Below are 15,064 nucleotides of genomic sequence, written 5' to 3'. Positions count from 1 at the left end.
TTCAGCTGGCCAAACTCACCACAAAGAAACCACTGTTTACCCTCTATCAGCCCTCTCTTCCTCCCAGGGAACGCCCCCTCCCATCCGTTTGTGGCAGCAAGCAAGGGTCTCCACCAAGGCTACTTGCCCTGAGTGCAGGGTATATGTGCCATTTCCAGCCCCAGGGGCGAACAACCACAGTTTTCCTTTGGCTTCTTTATCTTTCCAGTACCCTCCTAGATGGCTCAAGCACTGATCCGTTCTATATAGATCCAAAGTAGCTCGTTTAGCTAGGTCCCTGCCTTCTCTCTTTTTTTTTGTGTTTGAGAGGGTCAGACTCTGCCAACCTACTTTGGCACCATTTTCCCAGAAGTCCCTCTGTTTTTTTAAAAATCCCTCCCTTGTGGCTTTTTGCGTGCTATCTGCTCTGTGTCCATTCACTGTGCATTCTTTTGTGTCTATATTTATTTATTTATTTATTTATTTTTGGGTACCAAATAACTTTATTTGAAGGAATGGTACCAATGAAAGAACTTGGTAGACGTTGATACAACTTATAGAAAAGGTAAACCCAACACACATGCACTACTACCCTGTGGCTCTGGGGAAGCCAACAGGTTTAGCTCTCATCACTGCTTCCCAGAGTGTGCTTGTCAAAGAGATACTCTGCCAAGCCAGAATCCGGGCCCCCATCTTGCGCAGGTTGGTTATGTAGTCACCCAGTTCTTTGATGGACTTCACCTGCTCATTCAGGTAATGGGTCTCAATGAAGTCACACAAATGGGGGTCATTTTTGTCAGTAGCCAGTTTGTGCAGTTCCAGTAGTGACTGATTCACCCTTTTTTCCAAGTGTAATGCACACTCCATTGCATTCAATCCACTCTCCCAGTCATCTCGTTCTGGTTTCTTGATATCCTGAAGGAAGATTCTGCCGCCTCGTTGGTTCTGCAGCTTCATTAGTTTCTCAGCATGTTCCCTCTCCTCATGAGATTGGTGAAGAAAATATTTGGCAAAGTTCTTCAAAGCCACATCATCACGGTCAAAGTAGTAAGACATCGATAGGTAGACGTAAGAGGCGTAGAGCTCCAGGTTGATCTGGCGGTTGATGGCGGCCTCTGCGTCCTGGTTGTAGTTCTGGCGCACCTGCGATGGGGATGTGGTCGTCATGATGGGCGGTTGAGAAGCGGCGGCTGCGCGACACTGGACGGACGGTGGCAAGCAGCTGGGGGTGGCTGGCCAACAGGGGCGAGCGCCGGGTTCCGTTCAAGCACTGTTGAAGCAGGAAACCACGGCGACTCTCCACGAAGACGTCTCTTATTTTTATTTATTTCCCCTCCCCCCGTGCAGCTTGCTTGCTGTCTTGCTCTCTGTGTCCATTGCTGCACTCTTCTGCATTTTTTTTTTTTGCTTGTCTCCCTTTTTGTTGCGTCACCTTGCTGAGTTGGCTCTCCGTGGCGCTTGCTGGCCGGGTGGCTCTCTGCAGCGTGCGGGCGAGCTTGCCTTCACAAGAAGCCCTGGGACACAAACCTGGGGCCTCCCATATGGTAGATGGGAACCCAACTGATTGAGCCACAGCTGCATCCCCCTCTGTTGTTTTAATCCATGCAGTTTGTGGTACTTTGTTATGGTAGCAAACTAACCATAGAGAGATGTCAATGGGCTCCTCTAGTTAGACAGAGCAGCACATGGCGACTACAGAGCTTTCTGGCAACCAGGATGCCTTTCTCCATGATTAGGGCAGAACCAGCTGTTTTGGGAAAGGCTTTTTAAGCGTTTCTGTTTCTTTATAAGAAATATTTTTTCATGGGAATCAATTTGTCGCAAGTAATTACCATTTCAACTTATGGGACAAATTAAGTCGTATAAAACTAAACCCAAAAATTCTGCACCCATCATTTGCCTGGTTTTCATTTCCGGTCCCATGTGACCAAAGTTATATTTGTTTTAGCATATTTTTTGAGGAATATTGATAAATGAACTAACACTGTTTGAGGACAAGCTGTGAGTTGGATTCTCTATGTCAGTATTCTCACAGACTAAGTAATATTACCTTCTCTTATAGAGAAGCTGAAGTTCAGAGAGGTTAAATAATGTGCGAAAGATGAAATAGTATTGACTGGAATACAAACCCAGACCAAGGCAATAACCAGTGTTCTCACCACCAGAGTCAGTGTTGCTGGAAGTTGGAATTATTGGATGAGAAGACTATTAATTACCATGTGCATATAAATAGACCGGGGGACATTAGACAGGTGTGACAAAACTGCTTCTGTTTCAGTGGACTAACTCTCCTCTCACTTTGGGTTTGAACTGGTTGTTGGCCCACAGATAAATAGAAGTTACTCAAGGATCTGAACGAATCTGGCGGCTGTGAACTGAAGCACAGTGTCTCCACCAGGCCAGTGCGGAACTGAGGGCGTCCGTTGTCTTTAATGGGCCAAATATTTTTCACTTGTTCCCTGGGAGGCACTTGGAAGAGACATGCTGATAGCTCCCCTTGGGGCATTAACTGGAATCAAATTAGGGAAATGAAGCTTAAGTTGGTCATTTTATTCCCAGTTCACAAAAGAACAGGTAGTGAACAGTACTGGGAGCAAAGCCATTTTTTAGTTCATCAAAGATCACAAATGGTATTCATGAGTATGTTCATCATAGTAATAGCTTCATGGGCGTAGTAATATAAAGCATCATTTCTTTTTTTTTTTTTTTTTTTACTGCTGGAGTTCTTTTAAGGCAAACCTTTTCTACTGTAATGATTATCTTAACAACCAATGTGGACATTTCCCCTTGCCTCGAATACTGATTCCTCAGCAGCATAATCTCATAATCCACATAGAGTTTGTGCTTCATGGGTGATTAACACACCTCCCTGTCTGCTGGGAACAGAGAGCCTTTATGAAAGTACAGACATGCATACACTCAGGAACTTCTGGCCAATGTTTCTTGAGTGCCTTATGGTTGTGACTTAGTTTTGAAGACATCATTTGAGGAATCACTTAAAGAAAAAGAAGTAAACTGATTTTTTCCCCAGGGATATCCCGCTTCATGTTGTAACCCTGTATATAACAGTTCAGTTGAGCAACCACCTAAAAGCTATTATTATGTTCCTGGCCTTGTGCTAGAGCCTGGGATTCCTGAAATGAATATGTCAGTCCCTTGCTCTCCAAAAAGCTCATGGTCTTTTCTACAAAGGTGGAGTGATTTCCTTGGCAAAGTGAAATGCATCCTAAATCTATTAACCCAGCCGATGAATTAAAGTTCTGCGTGATAACTTATTTTGTGAGTAAATGCTTACTGTTGTAAAAAGAACAGTTACTACAAATTGATTGTTCTTATATCCTGTTCCTTAATGTGAGGGCTCATGTCTAGTGGAATTGCCCCTTAAAACAGGAACTTTCAATTAACAAGATGGGGGGAGTCTAGGCTTGGGGGGCCCTATTTTCTGGTCTCACATTCCCATTTCCCACTTCTCCCCAACCTAACCCTTTACTTCAGGCGCTGCTCCCCTCCCCAGTTCTCTCACCGAGCCCATTCTTACTTTCCTTGAGACTTGGCTCATTCTGCCCCCTCTCCCAGAATTTCTTCGCTTCAATCTGATAATACAAACCAAGCACTAATTTAAGATTTAGCCTTACTTCCTCCTCCTCCTCATAGCTTTCCCTACTCTTGTCCAAGACTCTCTTTTTCTGCACTGAATACAGAAAATATTGTCAGGCCAATTGGCATTTAGTCAGTCTCTCATGTTTTAATGAGTCAATGAGAACACCAGATTTTACAAAGTGTGTACTGGGTACCAATTTTCACACCCACCTGACATGCAGGTACTATTATTATTTTCATTCTAAGGATGAGGACATTGAAGCCCAGAGGGTTTTAGCAACTTAAGAAATCACATGGCTGGAAAGCGATGGGGCTGGGAGTCAAGCCTAGACAACCTGACTCCAGGGTGGGACTGCCAGCCACTGGTGTTTCTCATTGCGTATGGGCTCCTGGCTGCCTGCATCAGAAGCACCTGCAGGGGTGGGTGCTATTAGAAATGCAAATTACTGAACCCAGCCCAAATCCCCAGTTGCAGTACACTTAACAAGCTTCCCAGGTGACTCTTTGCAATCTTTATATTGAAATTCACTGCACACACTTTGCCAACATTTTCAATTATACACTTACTCTCTAACAAGGCTGAAAACTTCTTGAGGTCAGGGATTATGTGGCCTATTACCTTCTGAATTTCAAAGTCTGCCATAGACATGAAGATATATTTACTCTATGCTTAATCAAGACTACTTGCATTTTGAGTTAGGCAATGAAATTAAATGTATTCATAAAAGAGTGGGAAAGTTTCAGTACGATGGAGCTTCCACTTAAAGCATCTGGTAATAATTGCTGGCCTTACAGAGTTAGGACACAATCTCATGAATGCTACCCTATATCCTGACACTGCCCCATTATACCTCCAGTTCCAGCTTCCACTTGCTTACCTTTAAAATAGAGGAGATTTTAATAATAAAGGGATAGAGTAATCTCTGGGAGTTAATAATCATAATTAGAATACAGAATTTTAAAGGCATTTAGAAATCGAAGACAATCAAATTACCTTGTTATTGGAGTGATATCACACAGAGGCCAGAAAAGCCCATTTCCAACCTACTGTGCATTAGTCAGTGTTCTCCAGGGAAACATAGATGTATGTGTATATTTAAGAGATTTATTTTAAGGAATTGGCTCACATGATTGTGGGGGCTGGTAAGTCTGAATTTGGGAGGGCAGGCAGGCTGGAAACTCAGGTAGGAGTTGATGTGGCAGTCAGGGGTAGAATTTCTTCTTCCCCAGGGAACCTGCGTGTTTGATCTTAAAGCCTTTAAGTGACTGGGCCTGCCCACATTATCAAGGGCCATCTCCTTTACTCAAGGTCAACTGATTGTAGATCAGTGTAGACTAATGTGTGACCAAACAACTGGGCACCATAGCCTAGCCAAGTTGACATCATGGAATTAACCATCACACAGTGACAACATTTTCAAATCAATACATTTAGATAGGGAAGCGGACTTGGCCCAGTGGATAGTGCATTCATCTACCACATGGGAGGTCCACAGTTCAAATCCCGGGCCTCCTTGACCCATGTGGAGCTGGCCCATGCACAGTGCTGATGCACACAAGGAGTGCCCTGCCACGCAGGGGTGTCCCCCGCGTAGGGGAGCCCCACGTGCAAGGAGTGCGCCCCGTAAGGAGAGCCGCCCAGCGTGAAAGAAAGTTTAGCCTGACCAAGAATGGCGCCACACACACGGAGAGCTGACATGGCAAGATGACGCAACAAAAAGAAACACAGATTCCCGTGCCGCTGACAACAACAGAAGTGAACAAAAGAAGAACACACAGCAAATGGGCACAGAGAACAGACAACTGGGGCGGGGGTGGGGGGGAGGGGAGGGGAGAGAAACAAATTGAAAAAACCTTTAGATAGAAGCTGGGGAGCTGCAAAGAGACTTTTTCTTTTTCTTTTTCAAATTCTACTCAATTTATTCATTTTTAAAAAAGATATTACATTAAAAAAATATGAGGTCCCCATTCACCCCCACCGCCCCCCCCACCACTCCCCCCACAATAACACTCTCCCCCATCATCATGTCACATCCATTGTGTCTGGTGAGTACATCTCCGGACATCGCTACACCCCATGTCCCGTGTTCCACACCATAGCCCACACTTTCCCACGTTCCATCCAGTGGGCCATGGGAGGACATACAACATCCAGCAATTGTCCCTGGGGCACCACCCAGGACAACTCCAAGTCCCAAGAATGCCTCCACATCTCTCAAAGAGACTTTTTCGCTGCCCTCTGACTGCTCTTGGCAATTGCTGGGCAAGGTCTCTTATTATTGAGCACTGATAGAGTTCTTCGTAGATGCCCTTGGACAGCATCCATTCAGGCTCCTAGTGATAGAGTTGTTACGAAATTTCTTAAATACAAGCCTTCAATATTAAATCTCAATATTACAAATTCAATGTTTTCTCACTGCATCATGGTGCCTCCTCTGTAACCACTGCAAGCAAGATTATTCCACCCATCTGCCCCATGGGATCTAAGGCCCTTTCAATCAGAAACAGAGTGGGCATCACCATCCCCAAATCCTCAAGACTGAGGAATGAACAAACATAAGTGGGGGAGGAAATCAACTATGGACTAAAGTAGGCTTATTTTTATTCTAGCAGTGGAAGATCTTGCATCATTAATATAAAGGCAGTGGTCACCAGAGGTTCTGAGGGGAGGGAGAGGGAAGAGGAGGTGTAACATGGGGGCATTTTCAGGATATTGGAATTGTCCTGCATGACATTGCAATGACAGATACAGGCCATTATACATTTTGTCAAAACCTATAATGTTATGCAGGGCAAAGTACGAACTGTAATGTAAACTATTGACCATGATTAGTAGTCATGCTTCAATACGTGTTCATCAATTTTAACAAATGTACCACACTAATAAAAGATGTTAATGTGGGAAAGTGTGGTAGCTGAAGGGGGTGAGGTATGGGTGTCCTCTATATTTCTGATGTATAATAACATGTAATCTAAAGCTCCTGTAACATTAAAAAAGTATGAGCATCATCTATCATGCTCTATTGAGACTGAACAACATCAAATGTTTATGTAGAGACTGGGGATTGTCAACAAAGTCATCCCCAATAGATGTGCCCTTTTCTTTCCAGAAAAGTAATTTGTTACCATTTTGCATGACATGTCTATCACCTATCTGAAAATAAATTTTTAGATTGCCCTCAGAGGAGCAGTTTAAATATTAAAAAGGATGTAATTAAATACTTTCTTAAGAAATTACTCCCAAAAGCTTCTGTTCTCCTTGGAGATATCCTAGGATGAGTTAGCCAGTGTAAATGGGCTGTTGAAGCCCATCCAAATAAAAGATGAATTCGACAGCCTCATTCCTGTAATGGCCTCCTGCCCAAAATAAAAGTGGCCAGGAGCAATATCTGTCTTAGCCATGCTGCCATTTCATATCAACAGTGACCGTGTGGTGTCATAAACATCGTCCAAAAGTGCTGACTTTCAGAGGCAGTTGATTTTTTTTACTTGCTACTGTTTTATAGCTTTGTATAAAATGCTAATGCCATGACATTTGTGGAACTATTAAATCATTTTAATGAAAGAGTAACAGTTATACAACTAATTCACTTTAGTGCATTGCCCTTGCAGAATTCTTTAGTAGTTGAATGTAACGGGAAAGAGCGTTTTTTTTAAGCTCCGTAATTTTGTTCTTGCATGGAACCAAATCCCATTATCTTTGTGTAATTTGTACCCAAGTCTAATGGAGCCAAATCCACCGACAGAATTTTTTGTCCCATATCTGGGCTCATTTGCCTGAAGACCCCTTCTTACTGTAATCTATAGTCTAGGCAAGGCAAGTCTGCTCCTCTTGAGAAATATGGCTTTCTCCTTTCCCTTTTAGTGTTTAGGGATGAATATATAGTCCTGCATTTTCATCTACTAAAAAATGAGCTCAGTGGCTATAATACAAAATCAAGGGCTTTAAAAATCATCTTGTGATCATGTAAGAAGACAGCCGGGATTGATTCTTGTCCCGAGTCCACATTTCCTTGTTTCCAGCTGTCCCAGTCAACATATGCTGTCCTGTCAGGCCATTATACATTCTGGAAATGGCTGGAAATTCCTGGGGACTTTCAGCACCTTCAGCAGTAGGGCCAGATCTACTCTCTCAAATAGATCTTTTCTTAAAAGTCATCATGGTACCAACCTGTGGCCTTCTTATAGAGTAGAAATGGTACTCTCTCTCTCTGTCTCTCTCATCTTTTCAGACAAATCCCCATTTATGCATAATTCTTATTTCTTGAGCAGAACTTTTCTGTCAGGAAATTGCATTCCCTGATGCCCTTAAAAGCTTGGCATTCCTAGAGAGCTGGCTCCATTGTCAACATCTTTTTGCCTCTTCTGTGCGTGCATGTGCTTATGAGGTGTGGAAGCTAACATTTACTTTGCTCATCCTGACTGTAAATATTTCTTCACTTTCCCTACTTCTGACTTTCTTCTGATGTAAGTAATCGCTTCATTCCACCAGGAGTTAAAGGGTTCTTTTGCTAGTATGTTCAACCATTCAGTCTTATCTTTTTCTCCACCCTGGGCTTCTCCTGAGCACAGATGTAAAGTATTGCAAGGAGATATGGAAACTAGAATGGATCCCCTCAGGGTGAACCGGTTCTTTATGAAATCTAATGTCTGGACCAACAATGCTCTTCTGCATTTTATCTAATTCAGATTAATCATTTTGGAACAGAATTTTCTTCTAAAGTAATGTCCATGTGGTATCACTCTAAGACTGTAACAATGAAATTGATGTCTTCTTGATTCATTGAAGTTTAATAGATTTACTCTTCACACAATGTTATTGATTAGGCGAAACTCATCAGTTAGCTTCTTGCTGGCAGCCTAGTTTATGATATTACATTATTCACAATAAAATAAGGCTAGAGTTTCTGTTTTTAATTATGTATGTGTTGCATTGAATGTTATGATTTTATGAATATATTTTAGTTAGCTCATCAGAATACAAATTTTATGTTAAAATCTCATATTTCTTTGAGTTAATGTCTTGATCATTTACTATTTTTTATGAGTTGTAGTAAAAATGAGATGAAAATCACTTTGCCATTTAATCCCATGTATCATTAACTATACATTAAACTCCAGCAGTTTGATATTGCAACTATCAATTGTATAGTAATTGAAAGTTTACAATACACTGCTACACATATTTGACTCTTACAGCAACCCTGTAAGATAGATTTATTTTCCCAGTTTTGATACTGAGGATAGTGAGGTTGCTAGAAAGTGACAACCTTTAAGTTTTTTTCTGAGTAATGTAACAGAAGAGGTCATTTATTACATATAGACGAATGGCCTGAAAAATTATATCTAAATTGTTTGTTACCAGGAAGTAAGGATGAATCTAACTATTTAAATAGCATGGGGTATTTTGGCTACAATAGGACCAATGTGTTTCCAGAAAGTTATCATCTAGGCCTGCTACAGAATTTCAGTGGTAGATTTGATTGCCAGGTACTCAACTACATTTTATTTTATTTTATTTTTTTAAAGAATTATTTATTTATTTAATCCCGCCCCCTCCCCCTTCCCTGGTTGTCTGTTCTCTGTGTCTATTTGCTGCGTCTTGTTTCTTTGTCCGCTTCTGTTGTCGTCAGCGGCACGGGAAGTGTGGGAAGTGCCATTCCTGGGCAGGCTGCACTTTCTTTCGCGTGGGGCTCCCCTACGCGGGGGACACCCCTGTGTGGCACGGCACTCCTTGCGCGCATCAGCACTGCGCATGGGCCAGCTCCACACAGGTCAAGGAGGCCCGGGGTTTGAACCGCGGACCTCCCATGTGGTAGACGGACGCCCTAAACACTGAGCCAAGTCCGTTTCCCCAACTACATTTTAGATGCCAATTGTGCCATTGCTAGCCTAGCACTGGCATATGAAAGTCCAAGATTCTGTGGACAAGATGTAAGTTAAAAGTTAAGCAAGTGCTTTAGAAGGAGATCATTGTAGGCCTACTGTTTCAAAGACTGGGAAGGACTCTACAAACCATTGTCTCTTTCTCTTTCTTTCAAGAAGGCTTAAACAGAGAGAGTATGTGGCCATCAGTATGCCTGAACTTGGGTCCAGAAGAACTCTCCTTTTTTTAGATACTTCTTCCTTAAGCATCATCTGGCCCCTCCTCCTCCCCTATTTAAAATATAAGGATCACTCCAGGGGTAGCGGATGTGGCTCAAGTGATTGAGCTTCCATCTACCATATAGGAGGTCTAGAGTTTGATTCCTGGGGCCTCCTGGTAAAGGCAAGCTGGCCTATGCAGCTAGCTGGCCTGAGCATAGAGCTGGCCCATGTGGAGTACTGACATGTACAGTGTGCAGGCCCAAGGAGGTTTGCTGGCCCACGCAGAGAGCTGGCACAGCAAGATGACACAACAAAAAAGAGACACAGAGGAGAGACAATAAGAGACACAGCAGACCAGGGAGCCGAGGTGATGCAAGAGATTGAATGGCTCTCCCATTCTGGAAGGTTCTGGGACGGTTCCTGGTGGCGCCTAAAGAGAAGACAAGCAGACACAGAAGAACACAGTGAATGGACACAGAGAACAGAAAATAAATCTTAAAAAAAGAAAAAGAATCACTTCATTGGGTAACACCCACTTGACTGAAATGTCTGCACAGTTACTATCTTAATTTGCCCAAGCTGCTATCACAAATACCACACAATGGGTCCATTTAAACAATGGGAATATGTTGACTCACCATGTTGAGGCTAGAAATACAAAATCAAGATATTGGCAAGGTTTACTTTCTCCCTAACGAATGTAGCATTCCGGTGCTGGCTGCTGGCAATCCTTAGGGTTCCTTAGCTTGTATTTCCGCCACCTGTCACCAAGGGATGTTTTCTCCTTTCTGGTTCTGTGGCTTCTGGTTTCTCTTTATAAGACCTCCAGTAACCTGGATTAAGACTCACCCCATTCATTAGGGCCACATCTTTACAAAAAGTGATATATTCAAGAGTTCCTGTTTACAACGGGTTCACACCCATGGGGATGCGGATGAGAATGAAGAACATGTGCTTGTTGAGGGACATAATTCAATTTCCCACAGTTATTTTCATAGACGTGCATCTTTCTTGGTGTGTGTAATACAAATTTAGCCTCTCCTTCTCCCCAGTTCTGCCCCTCCATCCTTTTCTTCTAAGACATTTTCTCCAGGTGATTTTGTGCATTCTCAATATTCAAGTATCACTGATATACTGGATTCTCAATTCTTTGGCGCAGCCTCACTCTAATCATACAGAGTTTTTCTTTCTTTCAGATGTAAACCCAATTAATAATCTTGTCCCCAGGTTTTCTCTTCTTTCTTTTCTCAAGTAATGGTACTTCCATCCATCCTTTGTTGTATAAGTAAGGAACCCCAATGTTTTCCTTCATCTGTGTTAAATAGGTCATTAAATAGGTCTAGTTCTCAAAAGCTCCTGAAGCCACCCTTTTCTTTCCATCCCCGAGCCTAAGTCTTGCTTTAGGCCTTCATCCTTTCCTTCAAAGATTGATTTAACTGACACCTAGCAAATCTGGTCTCTTTGCTGGCTTTCTCTCCATCCTTCAGTCCATCCTCATTTTTATCACCGATGTTGCAAAACCTGTTATGCCACCCTGCTTGATTAAAATCTTTAAATGGATACCCTGAAGTCAAGTTCCAGCTCCTAGTTCTTCACAATCTGAATCCCATTTAACAAATCTAGCTTAATTTTGCCACTCCCTAACATACTGTGTGCTAATCATACTAGACAACCCATAATTCTTCATGTTCAAGTACTTTCAGACCTCATTGCCTTTGCTTCTGCTGTACCCCCTCTTTGGAATGTCTTTCTTCCCATGTAACAAAATTATATTTATGCTCCATGATGAAGCTTAAAGATCATCTCCTTTGTGAAACCTCTTTGACCATCCCTCTCAATTCCCTAGCTAAGCTTCTGTTCCCAGGTGGAATTAACTGAGTTTTTTTTTCTCTCTCTGCTATGGAATGAACTTGAACACTGTATTTAGAATGGATTAGGTCATTGAAGTCTCCTTTTGCTATAAACCTGCGCTATCCTATGGGCTCTGTCAGTGGTCTTATTAACCTCAGTCCCCATCCGCTCTCCCATTCCTTCTCATCAGAGTCTACTCATCCCTTTCATTCTCAGAGCTCCTGTGGTTAACCACAGCAGGACAAGGCAGTGCCAAAGCTGGGGAAGTAAATGGCTCGGTAATCTGGATTCTTCACATGGACTCATTCAGTTTCCATGGATTCCTTATTTCTCAGACATCATACTCCTGGTTTTCCGACCCCATGCCTGACCTAAGTCTAGCTATCTGAGCCTGTGCTCTTAGCCAACTGCCTGGCTATTTTCTCCTGTCAGTTAGCTGCCAGCTGAACCCCTGGGTCCTGGACTGCTGCCATCTGTACCTGTGATATCCGCTGGCCATCTGCCAAGCTTCCAACCATCTGTGCTTCTGTGGTTACCTGAAATCCTTTCCCTTAACTCTCCTTGCTCTGGCCAATGACCTTTAGCTTCCGTTCCTGGGAGCCAAACTGATAATTTGTTACCTTTGAGGGTATTTATAATGAGATTATTTCATGGATTTGGTTTTTGGCTGGATATAGAGAATCTAACTGAGAACATGATAACCCGGATAGGTAGTTTTGATTGGGACAAAAGTGGGGAATGGAGTTTAGGAGGCTCCCTATGGGGAGGTCTGGGTGACCATGCCAGTAGGTATATGTCCAGGGATGAAGCATTACAGAAGGGATAAAGAGCCATTAAAGACCACTTAAACTATTTTCAAAATTTGGTATAAGCCCAGATTTAGTTCCAGATACTTATGCCCTCATTGTGCAAATTAAACAAAGTTCTCTTACAGTTGTGGTAGGAGAGAGCAATTTTTTCATACTTTTGGATTGGGAGTAGATCTAATAAGTGAAATACAAAATAAAAGCTTCCTGGATCTCTGTGCATAGTGTTACACAATTCTAGGACCTAGAACTCAAGAAGTATTATTGAATAAATAAAGGAAACATTCATTTGAAATTCAAATGAGTTGCGTAAATTCAGATTACACAATTTATTTTGGAAGTGTTGCTTAAGGTGGGACAGTGTCCTTTCTTCTCTTTAGTAGGACTAAACATTCAATGATTTACAAGGAAATAATGTAACTTGAGTAGACATGGCTTGGGTCTAAATTGGTATCCAGAAATACTGGACTGTCAGGGAGGGGTGGGATCTGTTTACTAGGCACAGGTTAGTGGCTGGAGAACTTGCCCAGTGATAGAGGCTTGGCCTGGAGAAAGGAGCTGAGCTGCTCAAATATGATAGTCTCAAGTCTCTTTCTGGAAGGAGGGAATAACTCCAGCTAAGACTAAATCAATGCTCAGGAGCCAGATTTCCTGTTGCTAAGTGGTTGGTTGCTGTTGTAGGAGATCCCCCATACCCATCTGGAGACCCTGGAGATAAATTCAGACTCTAGGGGAAAAGGCTGGAAGAACTAGAATCCAAGAGGCGGTATGGTACAACTGTGGGAGCACCTCTTACCAGCAGTGTGAACTTGGGTAATTTTCTTAAACTCCTCGTTGCTAAGATGGTCACCACCTAACCTGTGGACCTGTCGAGAGGTTAGAGGACTAATATGAGATGATGTATTACCTATATGAAGATGTTATGTCTTGCTATTAATTGATGCTTTCAGTAAATCATTTCCTGCCAAAACCGCATAACCATTCCCAAGTCTCTTTCTTGAGCCTGGAAATCAAAGTAACCTTCATTTAATAGGACTCTAGCCAAAAATAATGGAAATGTGGGCAGAGTTCCAGTCTCAGAAAAGGGCTGCAGCCCTGGTAAGTGTAATAAGTTAGAATGAATGGGACAAATGTGGGTGGGCTGCAGCTGCCTGAGGTTCCTTTATAATGCATTGGTTTCTGGTTCTGGTTAGCAAAATAATCAGAAACGATTTGATCATAAAAAGACAATTCATGTGAGTTAGCGATCCCAAATGTGCCTAGAAGCTGGTCTTAATAAAAATAAAAAATGCCCAAGTCATTATTGGGATTATGATTCTAAACCCTAGGATGACAAGAAGCATCATTCTTTATAAATAATGTTGGCTTGTATCTCTTTACTGAAGGAATGTTTAAGCAAATATTTTCTGTTCAATGTTTTTTTTTAAGCAGCCTCATGTCCCATTAACTTCTATGAAAGAGGAAACCATGTAAATCTTTCCAGTGGCTAGACTAAACTTGAGGAAGACATTTACAATCACTGCCAACTAAAAAATGCCCTCCTTTATTATCTTGAGTGACAAGGGCAAAACAACCCATGACGATATGCTCTCTGGGGGAAGATATAGGATGAGCAGAGAGATAATGGGGTATTCCTCTGTGCTGCGCAGGTGGCTTCCATGCTATTAGCTGTCAGTGGAAATGTGATTTCAGATTGTAATGTATTTGTGGCCTCTTGCTATGCAACAAGGCTGATTTCCCCATAGAAATGAAAGCAGGATTTACGAAATCATAGGCGAGTCTGTTGAGCGCTTTATTACAAAGAACCACATGTTGAAACATTAGTGAGGCTTTGAAAGTTTCCATTCACTTCTGCCGTAAGGTACAGTCAGGGGACTGAGCATGCTGGGCAAAAGCAATTGGATTCATTTAATTCTGGCCTCCAGGCCAAATCTGCCTCGTTGCCCGGTTTCATATAGCCTGCGGGCTAAGACTGGTTTTCACATTTTCATATAGTTGAAAAGAAAAGAGAATATTTTTTGACACCCTAAAATTATATGAAATTCACATTACAGGGCTAATAAAGTTTTATTGGAATGTAGTCATGCTCATTCATTTACATAATGTCTGTGGCTGTTTCCATGTTCCAACGATAGAGTTGAGTAGTTATGACAGAGACCACATGCTCTGTAAAGCCTAAACTATTTACTATCCGACTCTTTACAGAAAGTTTGCTGATCATTGCTCTGGACTTCTAGTATAGCTAAAATAGCACAACAAATCATAACTCTTCCTCTCTCTCTAGAATAGTAATGTAGATCCTTAGAGTTTGAAGCAACATTGAATAACAAGGATTGACAAGTCCTTGCACTTAAGTTGAGAAATTGAGAAATGACAGTATCTGACACACAGTAGGCATTTTAATTATTTATTAATTAGTTGAAAAAATCACTATGAATTTTGGTAACTTGCTTATGGTAAGTACTTAAATATGTTTTTGGTCATAGGAAAGAGTCTGTGACCATGATAGAAATTGATGTCAACCTGGATCATGCTATATTTGCGTATATATATGTAGTATATTCATATGCTGTTTATTTGATGTGATATTATGCTAGTATTTCCTCATTTGTATGTTGATGGACAAGACTGTGTTAAAATAGACCCATCAAATAACAATTGTGTTCTTATATTAAGAAATAATTAGGGATTGATTTCCTTTGTTTTGCAAGTAAATCACATTTTCAAATTAAAGACATTTA

The 15,064-nt window shown here is 41.8% G+C and overlaps 1 pseudogene; it reads right to left on the bottom strand.

Annotated features, from left to right (window-relative positions):
• Window positions 1-460: 460 nt before the first annotated feature.
• Window positions 461-1,282, bottom strand: LOC101421752 (ferritin heavy chain pseudogene; annotated as a pseudogene).
• Window positions 1,283-15,064: the final 13,782 nt, after the last annotated feature.

The sequence above is a fragment of the Dasypus novemcinctus genome, chromosome 8 (assembly GCF_030445035.2).
Source record: "Dasypus novemcinctus isolate mDasNov1 chromosome 8, mDasNov1.1.hap2, whole genome shotgun sequence".
In the NCBI taxonomy this organism is placed as follows: domain Eukaryota; kingdom Metazoa; phylum Chordata; class Mammalia; order Cingulata; family Dasypodidae; genus Dasypus; species Dasypus novemcinctus.
The sequence above is the reverse complement of the archived record's forward strand: the minus strand, read 5'-3'. Positions and strand labels throughout refer to the sequence as shown.